Source organism: Amblyomma mixtum, chromosome 7, assembly GCF_055824585.1.
Source record: "Amblyomma mixtum isolate Tamu chromosome 7, ASM5582458v1, whole genome shotgun sequence".
Classification (NCBI taxonomy): Eukaryota; Metazoa; Arthropoda; class Arachnida; order Ixodida; family Ixodidae; genus Amblyomma; species Amblyomma mixtum.
In genome coordinates this window covers 59,128,501-59,150,674 of record NC_143018.1, presented here as the reverse complement: position 1 = coordinate 59,150,674, position 22,174 = coordinate 59,128,501, and the positions used below count along the sequence as shown (strand labels likewise).

The 22,174-nt window shown below is 49.4% G+C and overlaps 1 protein-coding gene and 1 long non-coding RNA gene across 10 annotated transcripts in view; one reads left to right on the top strand and one right to left on the bottom strand.

Moving 5' to 3' along the window:
• The window catches only part of LOC149336191 (uncharacterized), a 416,214-nt gene that overhangs the window by 118,702 nt on the left and 275,338 nt on the right, over nt 1–22,174 (top strand). The window lies entirely within an intron of this gene.
• The window catches only part of LOC149336199 (uncharacterized), a 60,806-nt gene that overhangs the window by 31,517 nt on the left and 7,115 nt on the right, over nt 1–22,174 (bottom strand). For 3 of the 4 annotated variants that reach the window (XR_016284194.1, XR_016284197.1, XR_016284195.1), the window contains 5 exons: nt 18,551–18,710; nt 13,873–14,807; nt 8,243–9,330; nt 3,684–4,634; nt 668–1,248 (listed from right to left, as the gene is read on the bottom strand). This is a non-coding gene — a long non-coding RNA (uncharacterized LOC149336199). The remainder of the gene's footprint in view (nt 1–667; nt 1,249–3,683; nt 4,635–8,242; nt 9,331–13,872; nt 14,808–18,550; nt 18,711–22,174) is intronic. The other variant, XR_016284196.1, reaches the window with a different exon arrangement.

Genomic DNA, 22,174 nt, shown 5'->3' with positions numbered 1-22,174 from the left:
CTGAATGCCACATAGCGCTCATGGCAAATTAATCTCTTGGTTGCAGATGAGCAGAGTTTAGTGGGTTGAAGGATCGAGAAATATGAGCGCATAAATCAGGTGAACAATACGTCTGTGCCGAAATATGCTCAGCGTTAGAACGAAAGTTTGATTTCAGCCTTCTAGAGAGCAGGGCAAACAAATGGCTTATCTAGAAGTTTCTTTTTTTTTTTACGACGACTCAGCCTTTTATTTCCGCTGATTCCACTCGCATTCACAATGTTACGACACAATTTTAACTTGCCTGTTAACTTGCCTGATATTCTTACTAACAAAGGTAAACTAGCTAACTTTTTCGCCAATACTTTCAATAGGTTGTTACTTAGAAAGATCTACAGCATATTGAGACACACTTATTTCAACGCTTTTTATTATCTCAGTGATCTTAGCTAGCATGTACCCAATACCTAAAGGCGATCGCATGTGTTGCGTGAATAATATTCATTACAAAAACCATCTTTCGCTGAACGCTGACATAGTAATAGTAAATTTGTCGCTATCAGTGAATTTTCATTACCGCTACCGACTGCAGGCGCGTAAAAGTGACAATCACCAGAACGTTTGCCGACAAAGTCGCAACCTTCTACTTCCTGCCTCTGCAATAATGTTGAACTCGTACTATGCTCACCGGTACTGCATCGTGCTGATTGCAGCCATTGGGTCCGTGGTTGAGATGTAGTCACCAGGAGCCGGCACACCTTATAGCTGGTTCGTTCACCACTGGACTTCCATGTCGTCTGCGACGCCTTGCTTCTGTTTGCAGTGTCCGTTCCTGGATGCATCCGACGTGTTTCCTGTGGCAGTGCACCGCTGTTTCCTGGTGGTGTCCCGCTGTTTTCGTGTTCTGGTCACCCGAGTGTGTACTGTGGTTGTGCTGCAAGGTTTCCCTGTATTGCTGCAGGCTTGTCTCCATTTGTGCTTGCTTTGGTTAGGACCATGCTGTCCAGACGACGCTTTCAAGAGGAACTGGATTGATGTCGATGACATTAATGCTGGGCGAGCGACGGTTGGCCTCTACATGAGAAATAAAGGAAGCGCTGGATGGAACACTAGCTCCTCCTTGAAGCACACTGCCCAAAAATAGCAGACGCTTCTAGAGCTGGCGAATCAGCCGTGACACGACACACGCACAAGTCCATGACGAGACTCTGGTCTCCAGGAAGAGGCAGCATCGCTTCTTCGCAAGGTATCAAGCTGGTGCTCCGAGTCCTGCAAAGAAGCGATAACCTGCAGATTAACGTGCACAGAAGCGCCGCTGGTCGTCATCTTCTAATATTAAATATCACAACGCTTACTTCAGGCGTCGGGAACAGTACACTATGCCAGATAAATTTATTTCTGGCAAGTAATTTCCATTGACTGCTTTGCGAGTTAACCAAAGTTATTTATCGTGTAAAGTCTCGTACTATCTTGCGCAGCCTGTAGTAAATATACGAGCATTGATTTGTGGTATAACAATAGTGTGTCCCAACACTACTTCCTATCCGAAACCTGATAAAGGTTGATGAGGTTTATAACCCACTAATAATAGCGCTCGCAGCAGTGGCTTAAGGATGCATTAGGTCTGAAGAGCCTATGTCCGCCTGCAGTGACAGGATTGCATACAGACGATTTGCTAAGTCGCTGTGGGATGTCATTTCTTGAGGAAGAACAGCCAGGATTTGTTAACTAACCCAGAGTCCAATACGGCATACCTCGTATCCTACAGTATTATTTTGGCAAGATTATAATGCTCCCAAGTTTAGAGCATGTGTGCGATAAGTCACTGACTGTAACGGCGATAGTACATTTAGCATTGAAATAAACTCTCCAGGTGCTGAGCACTATTATCTCCGGTGCAGCTTTTTATTTCATTTCATTTATTTCATCCTTAAGGGCCCGACGGCATTACATAAGGTGGGGCTACAGTTCGGGTAAATACAAGCATGATGAAGGCAGACACAATTAACGCAAACACTACAAATTATGAAAGACAAGAAAAATAAACAAATAAAGAGCATCAAGGTATTCGTGGGATGATGCGGAAACAGCAAGAAATGCATGTGTGGCATTATTTAATGGATACCTAATGACTCTAACCACATAAGCTATTACGAAAATAATTCTAATCTGTCGCATACATCTGTATGCAATGCTCATTGCACGGTCAGCCATGCTATGCAATTTTCAGGAATTAATGCTTTACCAATTATCAAAGCTGGCTACCAAAAGGAAACACGAGGAGAGCGCTCAATAATTACGTGAGTTCTTGGTTGTAGTGCATAGGAATCTCAATATCCATGCCAATAAAATCTCGGGTCTCATGTTCATGGCCCCAATAGCCCAGCACCAGGGTGAATATGGCCAACTCTTGCGCTCATAAAACCCGCTACGCAGGAAGTACAGAAGGCGGGAAGCTCCGGGCCACTAAGCTGGAAATGCCGCAGGAATTTGCGTTTAAACTGACGCCTAAAAGAAAGATAAGGCAGTCTGTGAGTGTTCCAATTTCCAAGGGACTATGTTAATCGAAAAAGAGTTACAAGCTATAAAAGACCGCAAACACGAAATACAGGTGGCGCTACCAACGGCTGATTTCCTAAGTAAACTACGTGCGTCGTCACATATTGTCGGACGCGGAACCCAGAGGCTAAGCTGCTTCCCCTAGCCTCAAAGCTGTGTGAACCTTTACTTTCACTCAGGACGTCACGAAGTAATCGACTGGTGACAAGAATAAATATAATTTTCTTGAAGATCTGCGTCCTCTGCCACTGCAAAAACATCAACATGGCGAGATAGAGCCAGACAAACAATTTTAACTGAGAACAGTAATTGGAAGCAGTTCTTATTGTACCTCTAAAGCCAGCTGTCGCAAGAATGACGTATTAGCTGACGGCTCATGCCCTGCCAATCCTGCTTTCCCACCCCACCCCCACCCCACCCGAGAGGACTGGGAGGCTGCCCTGCTCGGCTGCTCAACTCTCCAGGACCAACGAGCCCTGGTGACAAGAGCCCGGGCCGCCGCGGAGGCCACAGGGGTCCCGGACTAGGGATCCCTCCTAGTGATTGTGAGGGCCGGGCCCTTCAGGCACGGTCCAAGCAATACCTCTCTTGTATATAGTATAAATAAATGTTTTACACCACCACCTTCCATCAAACACTATCAAGTGCACCGCCTCGATATCCTTGTGGAATGACTACCGCTGCATCATGTCAACACCCACACACTAACCCCTCAGGCACATAAGCTAGATAGGAAAAAGTCATTTTTGGTTGCAGTCCCTGTCGCGCCGCAAGGTTACTAATTGTTGAATAACCTTTGCTCTTAGAGGCCAACCTTACAGTGATTTGGCCTCGGATGAAATACTTAAATCTCAGTAATTTACAGCGCAGCTCCACCTTAACGAATCTATTTAGCCTCTCGATTCCTAACGATCACTGTGGTATATGTATGCTACCATGAAGGAAACAAATACAAATGAATTTTTTCCGACTGTCCGCAGCTGAGGAAAACCCTGTCACTGCCCACCACAGGCACCCTGTCCCACTCACTTTCAGAGGGTAATATTTTGAATACCTCGAAAGCTGCCTTTTATTGCATAAACTGCAACCTCGCAAGAGGCAAGTAAGCAAGCGAGCACAGGAGCTCACCGGTTGCAAGTGAATACCTTTGTATTCTCTAATCGCGTGCCGTGGTGGTGACAGAAAAGGCCACAGCGATGACTGTTCGCCGTGAACAATGCTGCCTTCGTCGCCCTGGATGCACTCGGGATACTGATGTGCCACATGTCGCCGTTGTGCCCCGAGTTAGGTGCAGCCCTTGTAACGGTGGTACAGACGTCGTTCCAGGTGACTTCTCAATGGCTGTGATGTAATCGCGCTTCTCGGAGCTGCAGTGCGGTCAAACTGGGAAATTCGCATACGTCGCTCAAGCAGATACCATCGATGCATCAAGCTTGTGCTGACATACTAACAGTCCCGTAGTGCTTAGTTCTGATGGGGTATGAGTGCGGTTATACGTGCAGCGGTGTTTTCGCCGACGGGTGTCGCGGTGTTGTCAATGGTGCTACCACTGCTCACGGTGGTGGTAGTGTAAGTCGTCGTGACATGTGCATATTTTCGTCACTGTATGTCATGAACAGCTTCTCCTTGTGATCATAGCTATGGGGCATTTTAGTGCTTGGTTAGTGCATTTGGTGGAAAAGGCAGAATGATCTGTTGCGCATTGGTCATATGGTTATGTGCCGCTTGTTGTGGTCATTTTGTAAATATTTGCTGTTCTGTGTCGTGGATTCTGTGGGGCTGTGTGCTTAGGTGCAGCTGTTTCAATGCGTGTAATGACGCAAGCATGAGGAACAAGAGCAGCGCCGCCACACCGATTGTCCGAAAGACGCATATTACCGTTCGCATGAAGGACAGAGGGAATGCCGCTGTATTTCCCAAGGAAAAGTCTGTTGATGCGGGGTGCAGTGTTGGAGCGACACTGGGGTCATTTTCTGCCTCGAATTCTGAGGAAGCGTTCGCAGTGGACTTCACAGGCGCCCATTGGTCCAGCGCACGGAGGCCACAGCAGACTTCATCGCCAACAGACTCCTCAGGAGTGCTTTGTACTCGCCCGCCTGTAAAAAAAAAAATAGGTGTGGTTCAACCTATTAAACCTGGTTCAACCTGGTTAAAGAGCAAAACCTATGGTATACCAGGCAACTATAAGCGGCTTGGAGTCTGCAACAATGAATGCGTTCCGAACACTGGATAGGCAACGTGCCTTCCCTGCCACCCTGCCAGGTGGCAGGGTGGCGATATATGGTTGATAGCGAGAGTTTGCTCTCTAAGTTACGGCTACGGTGTATTGCTGCAGTGCCGCGTGCCTGCCACAACACTGTCAGCGCTAACACATGGAGCCCACATCTCTCTCTCACTACCCCCTCCCCCCCCCCTCCCACGTACCTGTAAGCGCGATTCAGGCGTCCACTACCGACCCCGGGAGCCAGTTCCTTTCCTTACAATCGTCCGAGCATGTTAACGCCAACGCCAATGAGCAGAATGAGCACAATGAACGCAGACGGCCTATGGCTTCAGTGCCGCGTTACTGCCACAGCGTTGGCAGTGCCAACGCATGCATCTAGCACACATCTGTCACTACCGCTACATAGCTTAAAGCGTGACTAAGGTATCCACTATCCCAGGGGCCAGTTACGCGCCTTTCTTTTGCTTTCAAAGCTCCGCTCTTCTCGGTTTCGTAGCTTAAAGGCCGATCCCAAGGGGCTAATTATGTGCCTTTACTTTGCTTTAGATGCTCGCTCTTCATTGGTTTCGTAGCTTAAGGCCTCACTATGGTGTCGACTGTCCCAGGGGGCCAGTTACGCACCTTTACTTTGGTCTCGTTGAAGGTCAAATGAAGGTCATATTCCTGCGTTCTGTGACCTTGGCTTTGCATGGCAAAATGAAGCTTTCGCTTCAAGAACAATATCGCACACTTTCACGGCGATCTATGCTATCGCGGGAACATGAGTTTCTCGACGCCCTAGCACTCATTAAGAGAGGCGAATATTCCTTCAGTTAAAAAACCCACGAATACTATCTTCGAGGTACCTGCCTAATCAGTCATAGTAGCCAACTTTCGTACAGCCAACAGGTAAAGCATTAACGGCATTTTATTATGTAGGCATTCACCATAAGGATAACCATCCTATTCAATGGTGTAACTGAACATAATGTACAGCGCGCAAAACGAAGACAGGGGAAGAAACGCGCAAACAAAAAAAAATGCGTGTTTGCGTGTTTCTGCCCCTGTCTTCGTTTTTCGTGCTGTACATTATGTTGAACGTTCACCAACTCGCCCAGTTTTCGGTTCTGCTTAGGTGTAACTTACAACTAACCATGCCAAGGCACGTCGGATGTCCTTGAAAAGCAAACCAGAGTGTGTTAGGTAAGCGTACAGCGCCGATATTCATAGCGCATAACTACCTTTTTCCATGCATTTTCTCGTAAAATGAAAATGGCGACACAACAACGTAACCTTGGTGTGGAACATCAAGCATGGAAATTTTCCGCCATTGCACATCTTCTCTGTTGAAAGGGAATGTCACCTCTAGAACAGGCGGGAAACCCCCAATCGGTACAACACAAGGTGAAAAATCAGCATCGATTTAGTATTGAATAGCGCTTCAACCGCTTTTAAGTGTACCTATAGTGGAGCAATTGCCGGCATAATCCGCAAGGCTAATCCCACCTGTAGCCTGCAACAGCTCCTTCAAGATACCCCCGAGATTTTTATCTCGTTTTAGAATCCACAGGCAGCGTCACCCCTCACAATGAAGGCCAATGAGGAAGGATACACCGCAGATGGGCTGATCGGGCGTCTACGTTTACGGATGAACACTGGCTTTCACGGTCTTGGAAATAGCTTCTTGAGACCCGTTCGACCAAAAGGCGCTTTGTTATGGCGGAAATGCTATAAGCTTTCAGCTAACGCTTTAGAAATCGGCGAGCAGCATGTGAACTCACCGTGCCGCACACAAAATATCCAGTGAAATCCGAAGCTGCGTCAGGAGAATTGTATCTAGATTCTTAACTTTCTTTTGCGTGCTTTTTGCGGGAAGCGCAGGCGCTTTGGGTTGTCAGTTGTGTGCATGTAATCTGTGTTTTTTCAAATAAACTTTCAGTTGTTAGTAGCGCTTGTCCTTGTCTTCCTTCTCTGTTCTTGTTCCTCGTCGCAGCGCTGGTGAAATTTTGAGGAGGTAACTCAGTCATCGGTACATTCAAGTAGAAAAAAGGGAGCGTGCATTCAAAATCTCATGACTTGAAACTTATATTTCATGCTCTTCTTTGGAGACATAGACGTACTTTACACAGGATTTCATTTTGCATTTCACCAATGATCCTAAATATGCTCTGGGGAAGGAGTCAAGAAAATAATTCGGTGGTAGTTTTCCCGCTACACATGGTAATTCCATCATGAAATTTTCCTGAAGCAGCAAGAGGTTATATTAACCGCCTTTATAATTTCACGTCATAAAACATCATTTCTTTGATGCTACCTATTGTGCACCACCACAAGCACAATGGGTGCAACAATTCCTTCATAATTTTAGTCGCCACCTGTTAATTCGCTTTTATCATAAAGAACAAACTGAATAAAGGACAAACTGAATAGCTTCGTTTTCTTCGTGCCAGTAAATGCTTAAGGTCACCAAGTGGGAAACAGGGAAATTGGTTTTTGAGGAAAGGAAATGGACCAGTATTTCTCTAACGTATCTCGGACACCGAAAGCACACCGTAAAGGAAGGGAGGAAGGTGGGAGTGAAAGATGAACTTTAGAGGCGCCGTAGTGGAGGTCTCAGGAAAAATTTCGACCACCCAATATCATTAACCCGCACTGACATTTCACAGCACACAGGCGCTTTTTGCGTTTCGGCTCCATCGAAACACAGCCGCACGGTCGGGGTCGAACCCGGATACTGCGGCTCGGTAGACTAGCGTAACGACTGAGCCAACGCGGCGGGTGACTGCCAAGTGCAATTTTCCATTCTTGACCATGTTAAACTCGCTTCCAGGCACCCGTTTCATCCAGTCTCCTAGAATCCCTTTGCTCAAACATTGCTTAAACATGCTCTGCAAAGCGCGAAGGCACGGCTTAACGCGTTCCTAAGCAAGAATCTTGTGCCTCGGTGTAACTCGGGTAAGCTCGCGGGTTAGTTCGGAGGAGCGCCGCGCAAGGTGCAGCCAATGGGAAGAAGCTCAGATAATTTCGAAGGAGTGTCGCGCCAGCTGTACTAATCACCTTGAGGATGACCTTGGATACATATAGGAAAGCAACAGCCCATGCGGAAATAAACAGTTGCACTAGTTAGTGCACGACAACACTGTGCTATCTATTGCGGCATCCGATCACTCCACCTGTTAAACGGCAACACACTTGCGCTGTGCATTGCACACTGTAGTCAAACTGCCAACTGGGGCGCGAAAAGATCACATTAGCTTGAACCTCGATCAGAGTGTCATTATCGTCATGATCAGCCTGGCTATGCCCACTGATACGCTTGCCTTATGTTTGGGTCCACTCCGTTATCCACGCGTACAGACGTTCAGACGACCCAGCAAAGAAAACCCATAAGCCAACCAGGCTAAAGACACACTTCAGCACGTGTGCTCGGTTTACCTTCGTTAAAACCCTACTCCCTTATTCTCCACATGTTAGAAATCAGTAGGTTGCGAGTAAGCTCACCGGGTTGCACGAGAGTCTCTTGCGAGGGCGAATCCCACACTGTGGTGCAACATTGACGGAGCAGCAATGAAGGAAATGCTGGCAAGCAGTGCACAATTCCCACGAAGCACACCCTCGCAATCCATGAGCTTCCTTCCAGCCTTTGCGTCGCAGGTGCAACGTCCTGTGGGATTAAGTCCTGTCCTGCTTGTGAAGTTGGTAGTCGTCTTCATAAAGTAGAGGCTCATCTCTCTTACTGTCAGGTGATATAATCAAGATGAACAGATGTCCGCGGGTTCCTCACTGATCAGGTTTTCATGTTGTCTCTTACTGTCAGGTGATGTAATCAAGATGACCAGAGGTCTGCCGGCTCTTTCTGATCAGGTTTTCATGTTGTGAAGAAGCGCGTCTGTTGTAGCTGGTGATAGTGTCCGTGTTGAGGGCGCCATTTTCTAAAAATGGTTGCACAGGTGTCGGGTAATGTTGTCGCGGTGGTGTCTCCAGGCGGATCGCTTTATGTAGTGTATGTTTCTGCTGCCCGTTTGCTTTGGCCGCTGTTTTGTCCTGCCATGGCTGCCAAGGTCGCAATGACCATGTTGATCTGCTTGTAGTGACCGCTGCATGACCGCAGTCGTCTCGGAGTTCTCTGTGTTGTGTGGACTGTGGTCACGCATTCGATCAAATCTGTCACGTATTTTCATGCTGTGTTCGCTGTCCTTTTGTGTTTGTTGTGCTTGTGGGCTGCCCGGATGTTCGCGCTCTGCGTGTTGTTGCAGTGTGATCTGATGCGTGAGAAGGTCGTGGGGTTCCAGTGTTTCTGTTGCTGGCGCTTGTTGCGGTGGTTGGGAAATGTTAATGGCTGTGCGGCGGTGGCTTCCGGCATGATGAACAGCGGCAGCGCTGCCGAGGGAGCGGTTCGAAGGCACCGCCACCATGAAGAACAGGAGGAGTGCCGCTGTGGACGCCATCTTACAGGCCCCTTGGCTCTTGGTCATCCCTTGGGACACATTGAGCAACGGCCGAGGCTTGCTTCAAGGGTGCGTGCCGACAGCTGCGTATGCACGCCACGACAGAGATCACCACGGGCAGGTTGACAGCGGAATGAAGGCCTGCAAAAAAAAACATTGCACTCCTTTAAAATTGAGATGTCTGCTTGCCTCAACCTTACAATGCATTAACTACAGAAAGACGGCAGAATGCTGTGTCGTGTCTTCATTGCTCAGTCCAGGTTTGTTGCGCTGTATACATGGTAACAAACCAATCAGCTCGCTTAAGTTGCGACATCCTGATAGCCTACCATAACGACCGGGGCCTCCAATTTTTTGAAGTATTGCTGCGGCATGCAATACCTCGGTGAATAATATTAAGAGCTGCTGCACAGTAAATGAACGAGTGGCTCCTAATTCTTTTCTAATAGGCAAGCACGTTATTATTGTATTTGGTTCTGAATTCCACTAGCAATCATAAATGCAGACGCATTCTGGCCTTGCTCCTCTGACTGTACTGCCGCAGTCTTGGAATCTAACGTGAATGGTTTGTTATATGCTTTCTTACTTCATATCATGAACAAGTCTTCACAGAAATGGCCCACAAGAAGCGAAATAATTTCTTTACACTTAAGGGGCAGCTTCTTGTTTAGGTGCTTATGTTGAACCTAGTGATTAGAACCACGAGCAGCACTCCGAACCAGCGGGTGACTGCGCGTGATTAAAGACGAAAATACACCTAATATTTGATTTTTTTTACACACCAACAGTGCACTGATTCTTTGGCATGAGTCTTTTGGGATATGTGGCCCAGTGCACTTTAAATATCTAAGCACACACACGCACCCAAAGTTACATGCGTCAACAATGCAGTGTTCAGTTCACTATCCGTCTTGTATAGAGCGTTAAATGGACTCTAATGAATTCACCGTTGTTCCATATTCCATTTTTAGAAAGTTCCAGTGCTGAGCTTTCACGACTGCAGTCTATGAATCGCTAGTCACACGCAGCCTGCCTCTACATGATGGAGTCATCACTAAGGTGCTCGAGTTCAAGGTCGCGATTTTGTCGCGACTAAGTGGTCGTCGTTAGTGGCCTTTGAAAAGCGCACCAATCGCAGCGCGTGTTTTCTACTGGCGACGCAGCGGGCCTCCTTGTCGAAACAAACGACTACCGGGAACGCAGTGCCTGTTCTCTGGAATTTGCTCGCCGCTGTGGCGGATTGACGCCAGATAGCAGCACACAGAATATACAAGGCCGGCGCGTAACGTGACGTGGCTAAGTGTCCTAACAACGAGGAAGCTTCTTGCTAGCTCTCCACGACTGGCGGGTTGTATATTACGCGCTCGTACAACCTCGTGTTCAGCTCTGCAGCCGACAAATAAGTGTACACTGGATATCTGGATAACTCCTGCCTTGCGGTTTCGGCAGTGAATATCGCACAGCAAGTAGAGTGGTCTGCAGTTAAGCCTATCTCGGCTCACGTTCACTGCTCCTCAACGTCAAGCGACACACAAAGGAACAGTATCCCTTGCACATTGGATGTGACCTCGGTAGTGAAATGCGGAGCTGACGAAATGGCACATACGTTTCTGCAGCGACCGTGCCGTATTAACTCGCAGTTGGTGTGTCCCGATTTCCTGGCACACAGTACCTCGAGACACTTTCTCAACGTCCTCATACGAACCTCACGCTGTAAAACAACCCCATAAATCTTCAGTTAAGACACAGCGCTACTAACAGCGTCCCATGCGTTTATGTCCAAAAAAAAACATCAGATAGCATGAAAGACAGAGCGGTCGGAATGGGCGCAACTATGCACGGCGGAACCACGGAGCAAAGTAAAGCCGCAACACTTTAGGCGAGCTTTAGGTGACCTAAATTCCTGGACGCAGACCTTGTACCCTCTGAAGGTGCTGGCCAGAAGCGCCTGGCGTGCACGTATATTTTGAACGTGGTAAGTTCGCCGAACTCGCAAAAATATAGAAAGGTCCGATGAGGCGCACGGAAGAAAAAAATTGGCGGGGGCTTAGCTTTGGTTAAGCCTAGTAGGTTGCGAAAGAAAAGCGCAGCGCCTCCAACTGAAAGAACGCAGTGCGCCGCGTCTACAGGTCACGCGTGGCTACCGACCGCCGCTGCGCGACGATTGACTGCGTCGTGGAACGCAATCCGCCGCGTTTACAGGTCACGAGTGGCAACACGTTCTTGCCTTTCTTCATCTGTCTCCTCGGCACAGCGCCGGCTTTTGCGAGCAGCACGCCGCTCCAGCGACGCCTTGTACAACTCCTCGGATATGACTAAGCGGAGCACGCCTGCGGCGCCCCGTTTATCCTCTCCAAGCGAGCGCCCTCACGCGGCGGGCCGAGGAGGCCGTCACGTGGTAGCCGCCGCACCGAGCGAAGGAACGACTACGGCCGGAGACGAGTTGGGGTATATTCTAGTTCACTATAAGTTGGGGCCTCTGCTCTCCTCTGGTCGTGACGTCACGCTGTCACGTGGTCGAGCGCCGCAGCTGCGCCGGAGCGAAGGAACCACCTCCACCGACGGCAGAAAAGTGCTAGCAGTACTGCTTTAGCAATAGAAACGACTCCTGGGTCTTAAGCAACTTTATGAGTTCTTCGTAAACTTTTCATCCACTGTCACTGAGTTAGGCAGTCCCGCTACTTGCGGCATCAGATAACTGCTTGACCTCGTGAACCAATATACGCGACTCTCGCAGACGGCATCCGGGCGCCGCCTGCTAGACCGCTTGCACATCCAACACGAGTGCACTCCAGAGGAGACGTGTCGGATTCCGGAGCTATGGCGTCACAAGCTCTGGGTCCCTCCACTCCCGCGCAACATGGACACACATACACACGAAGGCAGACGAGAGGCGCGCGCTCGGGCACTCGAACACCAACACGGATCCAAACAGGGTGTATACTGCGTTGACGTGGCAGGGCCGTCGCCCAATGGATTCTACACGGCCGCAGTAGTTCACCAGGATCAATGCGTTAACGGGCTTTCCTTTCGAGCTCGAAATTCAGCACAGGCCGAGGAAGTAGCCATTGCGCTTGCCGCCTCGGACTTGAATTCGAAGGTAATCGTGACAGATTCGCGTCGAGCCTGTCAACACTACCTGGCTGGCGAGATTTCACCTTTAGCCTACAGTATATTAAAGCGCGCAGTGAGGGAATCAGACCCTTCGCCCAAACGCATAGTTTGGACTCCGGGCCATCAGGGCGTTAGAGGAAATGAGGCTGCGGACGCGGCTGCCCGAGCGCTTACCTATCGGGCACCTCATCCAAGCTCTTCCGGCTCGGAGATTGTGCAACCGCTTCTGCGGTTCAGAGAAATTCTGGACTACTATTGCGAACGCCATCGCCTTTTCCCGGTCCCGGCTAAGGGCCTACGTAAAGCTGATGAGCGAACTCTGAGGCGCTTGCAGACCAAACTCTGTTGTGTCCTGCAATAGTGAAACATTTCGACCCCAAAATTGATGGGCGCTGCCCTCACTGTGGGAAAGTATCCGATACCTTCCACATGGTTTGGGCCTGTCAAAAGAATCCTTCCCTTCCCCCAAATCCTTCCCCTTGCCGAGAGGCATGGGAGGCAGCCCTGCTCAACTGCTCGGGGCTGGAGTCTGAAAGGGCTCAAGTCCAACTGGCGCAAGTAGCGGCCTTGACCAGCGGGGTCCCGGACTAAGGACTCCACCTATGTAAAGGGCCATTTTTGGTCTGCAAACTCTCCTTTTGTTTATTAAAAAGTTTTCACCACCACCACCACCGCGGTGGCTGAGTGGTTACGGCGCTGTGGTAACGACGCAGGTTAGATACTGGCCGCGGTGGTTTTCCTTTCGATGGAGGTGAAATGCCAGAGGCCTGTGTGCTTTGCGATGTCAATGCACGTTAAAGAACCCCAGGTGATCGATATTTTAGAAGCCTTTCACCATTGCGTCCCTCAGAGTTCGAGTCGCCTTGGGATGTTACATCCCCATACGCCAAATCAGATGAACTGGCCAATGCTGCTGGAAACAGTTTAGAGCATCGAAATACTTATTTTGCTCACAAGCGGCACTGCCATTTTCTATGTCGAGAAATTGGCCTCTGGTTCTGGCCGGATGTTTACGAGTTTCCCAACTGCTTCGGTTTTTGTAAATATTTTGCTAGCGGAAGCCTGATACGAAGTGACATTTTGACCAGGTTACGTTAGGCTGCTGTCGATATCGGTAGTAGTACAGCACGGCGTTCAAATCTGTCAACCTACTCTACTGACATCGGAAAGAGAGAACTGTCGCGTTGCCAGTATTCGCTTTATCACGGCTTGCCTCGTGGAACCCGTTTCATTAAAAAGCTTCAAAGCTATTTTCTTTCTTCACTGAAATGCTGAAGTGCACTGTAGCCACGGCAGTGGCTCAGTGGGTGTGGTGGTCGGCTGCTGACGCGAAAGACGCAAGTTCCATCGCGGCAGCGGCGGCGGTCGCATTTCGATGGAAGAAATATGCTCAAGGCTCATGCACTGTGCGATCACAGTGCACGTTAAAGAACCCCAGGCATTCGAATTTATCTGAAGCCCTCCATTAAGGCGTCCCTTATAGCCCGAGTAGCTTTCGAAAGTCAAGCCTAAAAAAATTAGTAGTTTCACCTTGCATTTACTAAATTAAGGGGTTGCGTGTGCACTCACCGTTTTGCATGCTATTCCCTTGTCCTGTAGAACTAGATGCCCTGGTGCAGCCTTGGTGGTGACACGATGACGACTCAACACTACCATGCGGTGCACAACGCTGCCCTTGGAGGGGTGCAGTGCACTGGGTACCTGGCGTCCCCCCTTGCGGCCGGTGTTTCAATCTCTGCCGTTTGTCGTGCTGCTTGTCATCTCGGCAGTAATCTTCCTATCGTATATACTCCTCGCTCTGTTTTTGGTGATGCGCCCTTGGCCATTTTCGTTATGTTCTTTGTTTAGTCTTGGGCTCTCGACAGCTCTAGATTAGGGGCTTCGCTGAAGAATCTTTGCAGTATGGTAGTCACTGAAATTACCAGCGAGGTCTTTCTGCGGTTACGCCAACAGATTTTCATCAAATGAGAAACCTACCGTAACGTTTGTATTGTGTGGGAGCGCCTGTTTGCTGTGACCGCCGTCGCATTACAAAGTCATGGCTGCTGAGGTGGCAATAAGGGATTTATTTCTGCTCGTTGAGATCGTGAACTGCTCGTCTTCGCTATGTGAATGTCATCGTCGTTGTGTTTCTTTGCTCGTTCGGTTGATGGTTGCGCATCTGCTGAAGCCTTTCCGTCAGAGGTTCCTTGTGGTGTTTTTTCTGTGCTTTTGTCACGTGTGTTATGCTTGTGTTTTTGTCCTTCCAGTGCTAAGCTGGGTCGGCAAGGGTCCTAAGCTTATGTTGTGTTCGTTGTTGGTTGTGAAATGTGCTGTGTACCGGAGGCCCGAAGCATGAGGAGCAGTAGAAGCGCCGCAGTAAGGAATGCCCAGAAGGCACTCACTGCCGCCACCATGAAGAACAGCAAAAGTGCCACTCCAGACACGACGGCGAAGTCCCTTGAGGATAGACCATTTGCCCGGGGATGCGAGGCGGCAGCTGCGACTCAGGTGCCTTTCGAGAGCTGCATATGAAGGGCACGACACAGGTCACTGTAGACTGTTTGCGGTAGGCTCGTAAAATTTCAATCACTTCGACAACCTTACACGAGACAGTGCAGTACATAACTCGAATATACTTTTCCAAGACATCTGTGCATTCACTAGACGTACGCCATCTGTTGTACCATCGCCGTACTTTGCGTGTTTTGGTTTCACTGTGTGCCACATGATGGCAATACGACTGGATGCCATGCACGAAGGAAATTTCCCAAAAACTTACTTCGCTACTCGCTTAATTGGGATATGTAATTTACATGCTTATAATAAAAAATACACACGCACAACTCAGTACATGGCTCGAAGACACGTTTATTAGTCATCTGTGCATTCACTAAACGTGCCTTCATTTACTTCCAACAGTCGAACAGTCGTGGCAGATTGGTACCGATATTATTGTGCTGGGAGGTTATGCTGCCAGACATCTAGAATGGCATTAAAAGATTACATTGGCTCGCATGTGAGTTGACCGCTCTGTATTGAAGAGATTAACACCCTGTCAAGCTTTTATTGGGCTAAAACTGCAGGGCATTAATGGCCCCATTGTTTTTCATGAACAGGTAATTGGTGTTTCTACCTTTTCATATAAATAACACAATGTTATGCCACCGTTCATCTGTTAAAATTTAGAACCGGAAACCAGTACTGTAGGCTGTAATTAAAGCACAATGTTAGGTTCCGCGGAATTTGAGCGAACTTGACGCCTCGGAGTCTGCGGTCATTGGGAACAAGCACGCAGCCTCGGGTACGCTCAGACAACACCGAGATGAAAATTCTCTTCTACATACTGTCATGCAACAGAGAAGCCCTACAGCTACCACCATCGTCACGTCCATAACAGACACACTATGCCCCGCATGGAACTGCGTTTGTGGGGACAGGGTAAGTCCTACTCCATATGGCAGCGTGTTTCTCGGCAGAATGCACTCAGTACAACTTGTGCACAATTCACATCTGCACTATGAAGTTGTCCGCCGGCGGTTTAAAATTCCCCACGTTTCGGTGAACACGCAGCCAACAAACAATGAGGATTCTCCTTTCAACCTGCCACGTGTGCATTGCATGTTTTAAACCAGGTGAGGTTCACACTACCCAAGTGATTGACCAGCCAACCACTAACGATGCACCTGGCCCAAATTAAACAACTGGATCCGGTATGCAGATACCAAACAAGGTATTCGAAATTTAGATTATAACAACTAGAACAAAATAAAATGGCTGAGGCTTAGCTTAGGTTAAGCCTAGTCAGATGCGAAGCATATTGTCGCCGAGTTGCATATCGAGCACGCCGCTTGGCTAGACGTTCTTCACGCTCTTCATCAGTCTCTGTAGCACGCCGCAACTTTTGCTTCTCATTCCAACGAGCAGCCCTGTCTCCAGGAGGCATCTCTATCCCGTGTACGCCTAGCAGAGGCAGGCGCACCCCCTTGTATACCGCCGCTCCAGCATCACGTTCACTACAGCGCACCTAGCGGCAGAAGCAGGAAACACATTGGTCGCGACGCCTCGCGCGACGGTGCGAAATGGGGCCCCGTTTCTCCTATGTCGTTACGTCACGCATCACGTGGTCCTCCTTCGTCGCGACGCATGTCGCGACGCCTCGCGCGACGGCGCGAGCTGGGCCCCCGTTTGGATGGATGGAAAAAACTTTATGGTCAATAAATTGGTGTTCGTGACCTTTACGGGTCACTGGGCGCCGTGGTCGATCCTTGGTCCAGGATGCCGCACTTGACTGCTGCCATCGTGTCTCGGCGCACAAGGAATCGTTGCGCTTCCTCGTCCTCGCTGGCCAGCAAGTGCTCCCACTGCATCACACTCGGGTTTATTCTTGGCTCTAAGTCTGCCTTAGGGCAGGTCCATGTGATATGTTCTAGTGTAGGTTTACCCTGACACCACGGACATTCGTCTGCATATTGTGTAGGGAAAATCTTGTGTAGTTTGTGAAGGTGTGGGTAGCATAGAGTTTCTTACTATTACCTAGAGGGAAAGCTGGCAAGCCGTCTATGGGAGTTTGCATGGAGACCCCACGTGACCACCTCAGCCACCATGGGCGCTCAAAGCATCATGGGGCGGTGAGCTACTTGTTGCGGAACTGCAACTTTTGGCCAAAAACTAATAGAAAAATAAAGCTGTTTGATAACTACAAACGTCCTAACATTCAATATCTTCTCTAATGATTGCAACAAACGAGCAGAAAAGCATTTAAGTGCAAAGTTTGCCTAAAATAAGACATGACTAGCTTTCCTATTGGCCAAGTGATGAACACTAAAAAAACTAATATTTCGTAATTAACAGGCGCACTTTTAAAAGTAAATATGTTTTCAAAAAAAAATGTTGTTGTTTAGGTACTTTAAGAGGTTTTTTAATGGCATTTCGGAAGAGTAAAACCTTTTATTGGCGTCGTGTGTCGTCGCGTCTTCACTACTATGGCTTTTGCACACTGCGTTCGCGCGAAAGTCGTCTGCGCACACACGAACTACGTTTTCGGAATGAAACGCCTTAGTACTGCCACTCTGTGTTCCCGAAAAACTACGACTGTGCCGCAACAAGTAGCTCACCGCCCCATGATGCTTTGAGCGTCCATGTTGGCTGAAGTGCAGCGCCGCCAGCTTTCCCTCTAGGTAGTAGTAAGAAACTCTATGGTGGGTAGGTACCGGTTTGTAGTCTGCGCCAGTCTACCACCTCCTCTTTGGTGAGCCTTTTGTGTGGGGCTGGGTAGCGTTTCCGCTGACCCCTGTAATGATCGAGTATATCTGAGTACGTGGGGGTAACTGGGTCAAAGGTGCCTGTGGTGCAAAGTGCTGAGTCTGCTCGGTTGACGTATCCTCGAGCTAACTCGTCTGCTGCCACGTTGCCCCTCATCCCCTCATGTACCGGAACCCACACTATACTATGTTTAGTGTTTTTGTGTCTTCTCGTCGTGTGTAGAATATGATTGGCGATGCTGTCGATCCTGCCTCTATGTAGTTTCTACATGCTTGTTTGGAGTCCGTCACTATAGTGAGGTTGTGTCCTGTTGCGTTGCCGTGCGATATTGCCAGAGCAATGGCGGCTTCTTCAGCTGCTTCTATGTTTGGGTTGTTTATCGTTGCGCTGGTTATTTCTTGCCCTCCTTCGTCTGTTACAACGGCGATCGTTTTGCGTTGGTATCGGTACTTTGCTGCGTCCGTGTAGACTACGTTGGGATTGTCGCTGAGTTCCCTGCTGAGTGCTCGGACTCTGGCTTGTCGTCTTTCATGATGTAAATTCGGATCCATGTGTCCTGGTATTGGTCTTATCCGGATGTTGTTTCTGTCTTCATTATTAATCTGTTCCTTGTCTCTTTGTGTACCTAGAGGTAGCCGTAATTTCTCCAGTAGGTGTCTTCCCGTTCTGGTGTGAGCGAGTCTAATTGCGCACTACGTTCTCATCTCCTGTGACGTCACGCACCACGTGGTCATCCTTGGTCACGACGCCTCGCGCGACGGCTCGAGTTGGGCCCCCGTTTTTCATCTGCGGTGACGTCACGCATCACGTGGTATGACATGGAGGTCACGAAAGGTCAATGGTAACGACACCGCCGCGCTCGAGGAGCTGGGTTGGGCTGTTTTAGTATGCTTCGCATAAAACCGTGTTTCATTATATCGCAACATGTATCTCGGCACCACACAATCCACATCACATCAATGTGTCTTGGAGCGCTTTACAAACAAAAAAGGAAGAAGTGTACCTTTCCTCCATTCTTGCTATTGAGGGCGGGCCTCAGTTCAAAAGCAGACCACTGGCACGACAAGACAACCCATGTTCCTACGAGGCTCTTCAGTGGCGGCGATTGTGCCGATGAAGGGTGCCCGCACATTTCCAAACCATGTGGTGGAGCGCCATTGGGACTGCGTAGAAGCCAGAGATTGGTGGTGTCACGGTGGGGTGGCAACCGGAAGGTACAACAGAGGCGGAATTTTAGGGCGAAAACGCTACTGCTCCCGTTCTTCAAGGTGAGGTGGGTGCGCAAAACGACCTTGAGAAGCAGTGGAGCACAAAATAAATTAAAATTAAAACAAAAAATGGAATAAAATGAAACCAACAATAGCAAAAACAGACAAAATAAAACAAATAGAAAAATAAATATAAACACTAAAAGACACATAAATAAAATTATAAACTACAGAAAGAAATGTCTAAGCTTTCTACATGTCGAAATGTCTCACGCAGCTTTCGCCCTGCGTTAAGGTTTGGCAGAATTACGACGAGTCTGTGTCAATCTTTTTTTGCTTACGGTTGTCTGCAATATTAAGATGCCGCAGGACCACTGAGGAGCATTGTAACAAGCAACATAAGTGTATGGCAGAGGCGACACGAAGCACTACACCGAACAGTAGCTAAATGCGGCAAAAAGTTCGATCGCTTACTTAATATGCCACGACTTGCAGTACAGCTGTGAAGAGGGTACTATTGTGTAGGGTTTTTTTTATATGTCGGGGGCCTGTAGCCGCACGTGTATTGAATACGGTGTTGTCTAAGAAGGTTGCTTTAGAGACATGTACTGTGGTGTGCATTCCTTTCGGATGTACACCAAGACATGAGAGACAGGCATTTTCTTTCCTTCAAAGCAATTTTCATTTCATTTTTCTTAAGGCCATTACGGCGTGGATCTGTATCTGTAGTACTATGGCGCCATATGCTCTGGGTCTCCCCTCTCCCCCGTAACATGGACACCGACATGCATGAAAACAGACGACAAGCGCAGGCTCGGGCTCTTGAGAGACAACACGGCTCCCGACCCGGTGTATATTATGTAGACGTAGCAAGGCCATTGCCCACGGGATTTTACTCGGCCGCTGTCGTTCACCAGGAAATGCACGTTGATGGGCTCTCCTTTCGAGCCCCGAATTCAATGCGAGCCGAGCAAGTAGCGATAGCGCTTGCTGCCGCCCACGCCAATTCGAGAATAATCATCACGGACTCCCGGAAAGCATGTGAACATTACTTGGCAGGGGAGATCTCCCCCTTAGCTGCTTGTATTCTACGACGGACTGCCACTGATCCAACACCCAAACGAATCATTTGGGCTCCTGGCCACCAGGGCTTACGAGGTAATGAGGCCGCTGACGCGGCTGCCCGAGCGCTTACTCACCGGGCTCCTCATTCCAGCTCTTCTGGCTCGGAGACTAACCAGCGTCTGCTGCGATTCAGGGAAATATTAACACATTATAGCGACAACCACCGCCTTTTCCCGGCCCCTGCAAAAGGGCTGAGTGAGACGGGGGAGAGAACTTTAAGGAGCCTGCAGACAGGTACTCTACTCTGTCCTGCAATAATAAAACATTACGATCCTAACACGGATGGGCGATGCCCAAACTGTGGGGAGACCTGTGATATCTTCCACGTGGTGTGGGCATGTACTCAAAATCCCCACCTCCCCCCTTCCCCAACCCCTTCCAGAGAGGCATGGGAGACTGCCCTCCTCAACTGCTCCTCGCTTGAGTACCAAAGGGCTCTGGTGAAACGGGCGAGAGACGGGGCCTCGTCATGCGGTGTCCCGGACTAGGGACGCCGACCATGTAGCGGGGCCACTCTGTGGCTCCCAAACTCTTTTTCACAATATAGAAGTTTTCACCACCACCACCACCACCACCACCACTTGTCTTGGTGGACACATAAACCACGCATGATACGCTGCTCCCGATTATAACTATGCTCTAACGAGCTAGGCTCTAACGTAGCTAGCACGCAACGCTGAATCGTATGACACCATCCGGACCATTCTGAGGCAAATAGTTGGCAGTGGTTATAGCATTCGACTGCTGAACTCAAAGACGCGGGTTCGATCCCGGCCGCGGCAGTCGAATTTCGATGGAGTCTGAATTGTAGAGGCCCGTGCACTCTGCGATGTCACTGGCCGTTAAAGAACACCACGTGGTCGAAATTTCTGGAACCCTTCACTACAGCCCCCTCATGGTCTGAGTCGCTTTGTGACGTTACACCCCACAAACCAAACCTCGCTATCTTTCATGTGCACTGACCTCGAACAGCACGTGCTTGCCTTGTTTTTCGACCCATCCGATCACGTGGCCACCATCGCCGGTGCGGAGGACAGAGGCGATACGTCATCGTGGATCACAGAACCATACACGCACTACCATAATATACGCATTACCATAATCGCAGACGCTCGATGCCGGCGCGTACAGCGGCGGAGGGGAACGTACGTACGCCCACGCTGCAGCGCGGCTCGTCGACATGCTAAAGGTATTTACAACAATATCATATATGGCTGAGGCGGAACAGCGTATCACGTGGCGCGAGAAAGAGTTCGACCACCTTGGGAGCGTGCACTAGCGGCAAACAATATGCTCATGACAACCACTACGCGCGGATGAGGCTCGCGTCCGAGGTCACGTACCCAGGAAAATGGTCGTCTGAGACTGTTGTTATATGCGGCTACTACCAGGCGGTGCAGGGAAAGAGCCATGTCGTGACGACGCACCAGTACTTAACGAACTGATCCATGACGCTAACAGCTGAATGAGGTGCCTTCTAGCTAAACATAGTGCCCGTTTATGGCGAACCTCAACACCCGTGGATGCGCTACGCGCACACTAAGGATGTAATAGACGTTTACGAACCGTTAACGCGATACAAAACATTATAGCAAAAAAAATGAACACTTCTAAGGCATGGCTCACATTTTCGCGAAGTCACGCTGTGGTCGGTCGGGTCGTGGTGCCGGCGGTCGTGCTTTGCTCGAATAGGGCTAAGTCCGGCGGCACCACGTCGAGTCGCCCTGGCTCGCTTCTGTCAGGTCAGCTCAGTACCGTCAGTTCCAGGAGCCGTGACCTCGGATTCGAAAAGCTCCAACAGTTCACTAGGCCCAACTTGCTCCCGGGGCAGCGACCACAAACCAAGGCAGCCAAGGACTGTCGGCACGCCTGGACTGCTAGGCCCTAAAATCGAACGGCGTCTGGCTCGGCCGCACGTGCTCGCTACCTCGCAGACTAGCTCGCGCAACGTTCCCCTTCTCCCTTGTCCCTTCTGTTCCGAGCCTCTCCCCCTCCCTGCCCCCTCTCCCCGGTCATCCACGCGCTCCAATGATCAGCGTCTCACTCACATTCGCCTGCCCTTTTGCAGTGAAAAGCTTCACTACCCGCACCACAGCCGCGCTTTGCGTGAGCCGTCGGAGCCAAGATTTGTGAGCTGCGCATGCGGAAAACAGAGGGACGTCACACGGGGCACAAATAAAAATAAAAAAAGGAGAAACTGTGCCAGGAAACTCTCATATCTCGGTGGACACCCGAACCACGCCACAAGGAAAGGAAACTGAAAAGAAAATTGGTTTTAAAGAAAGGAAATGCCT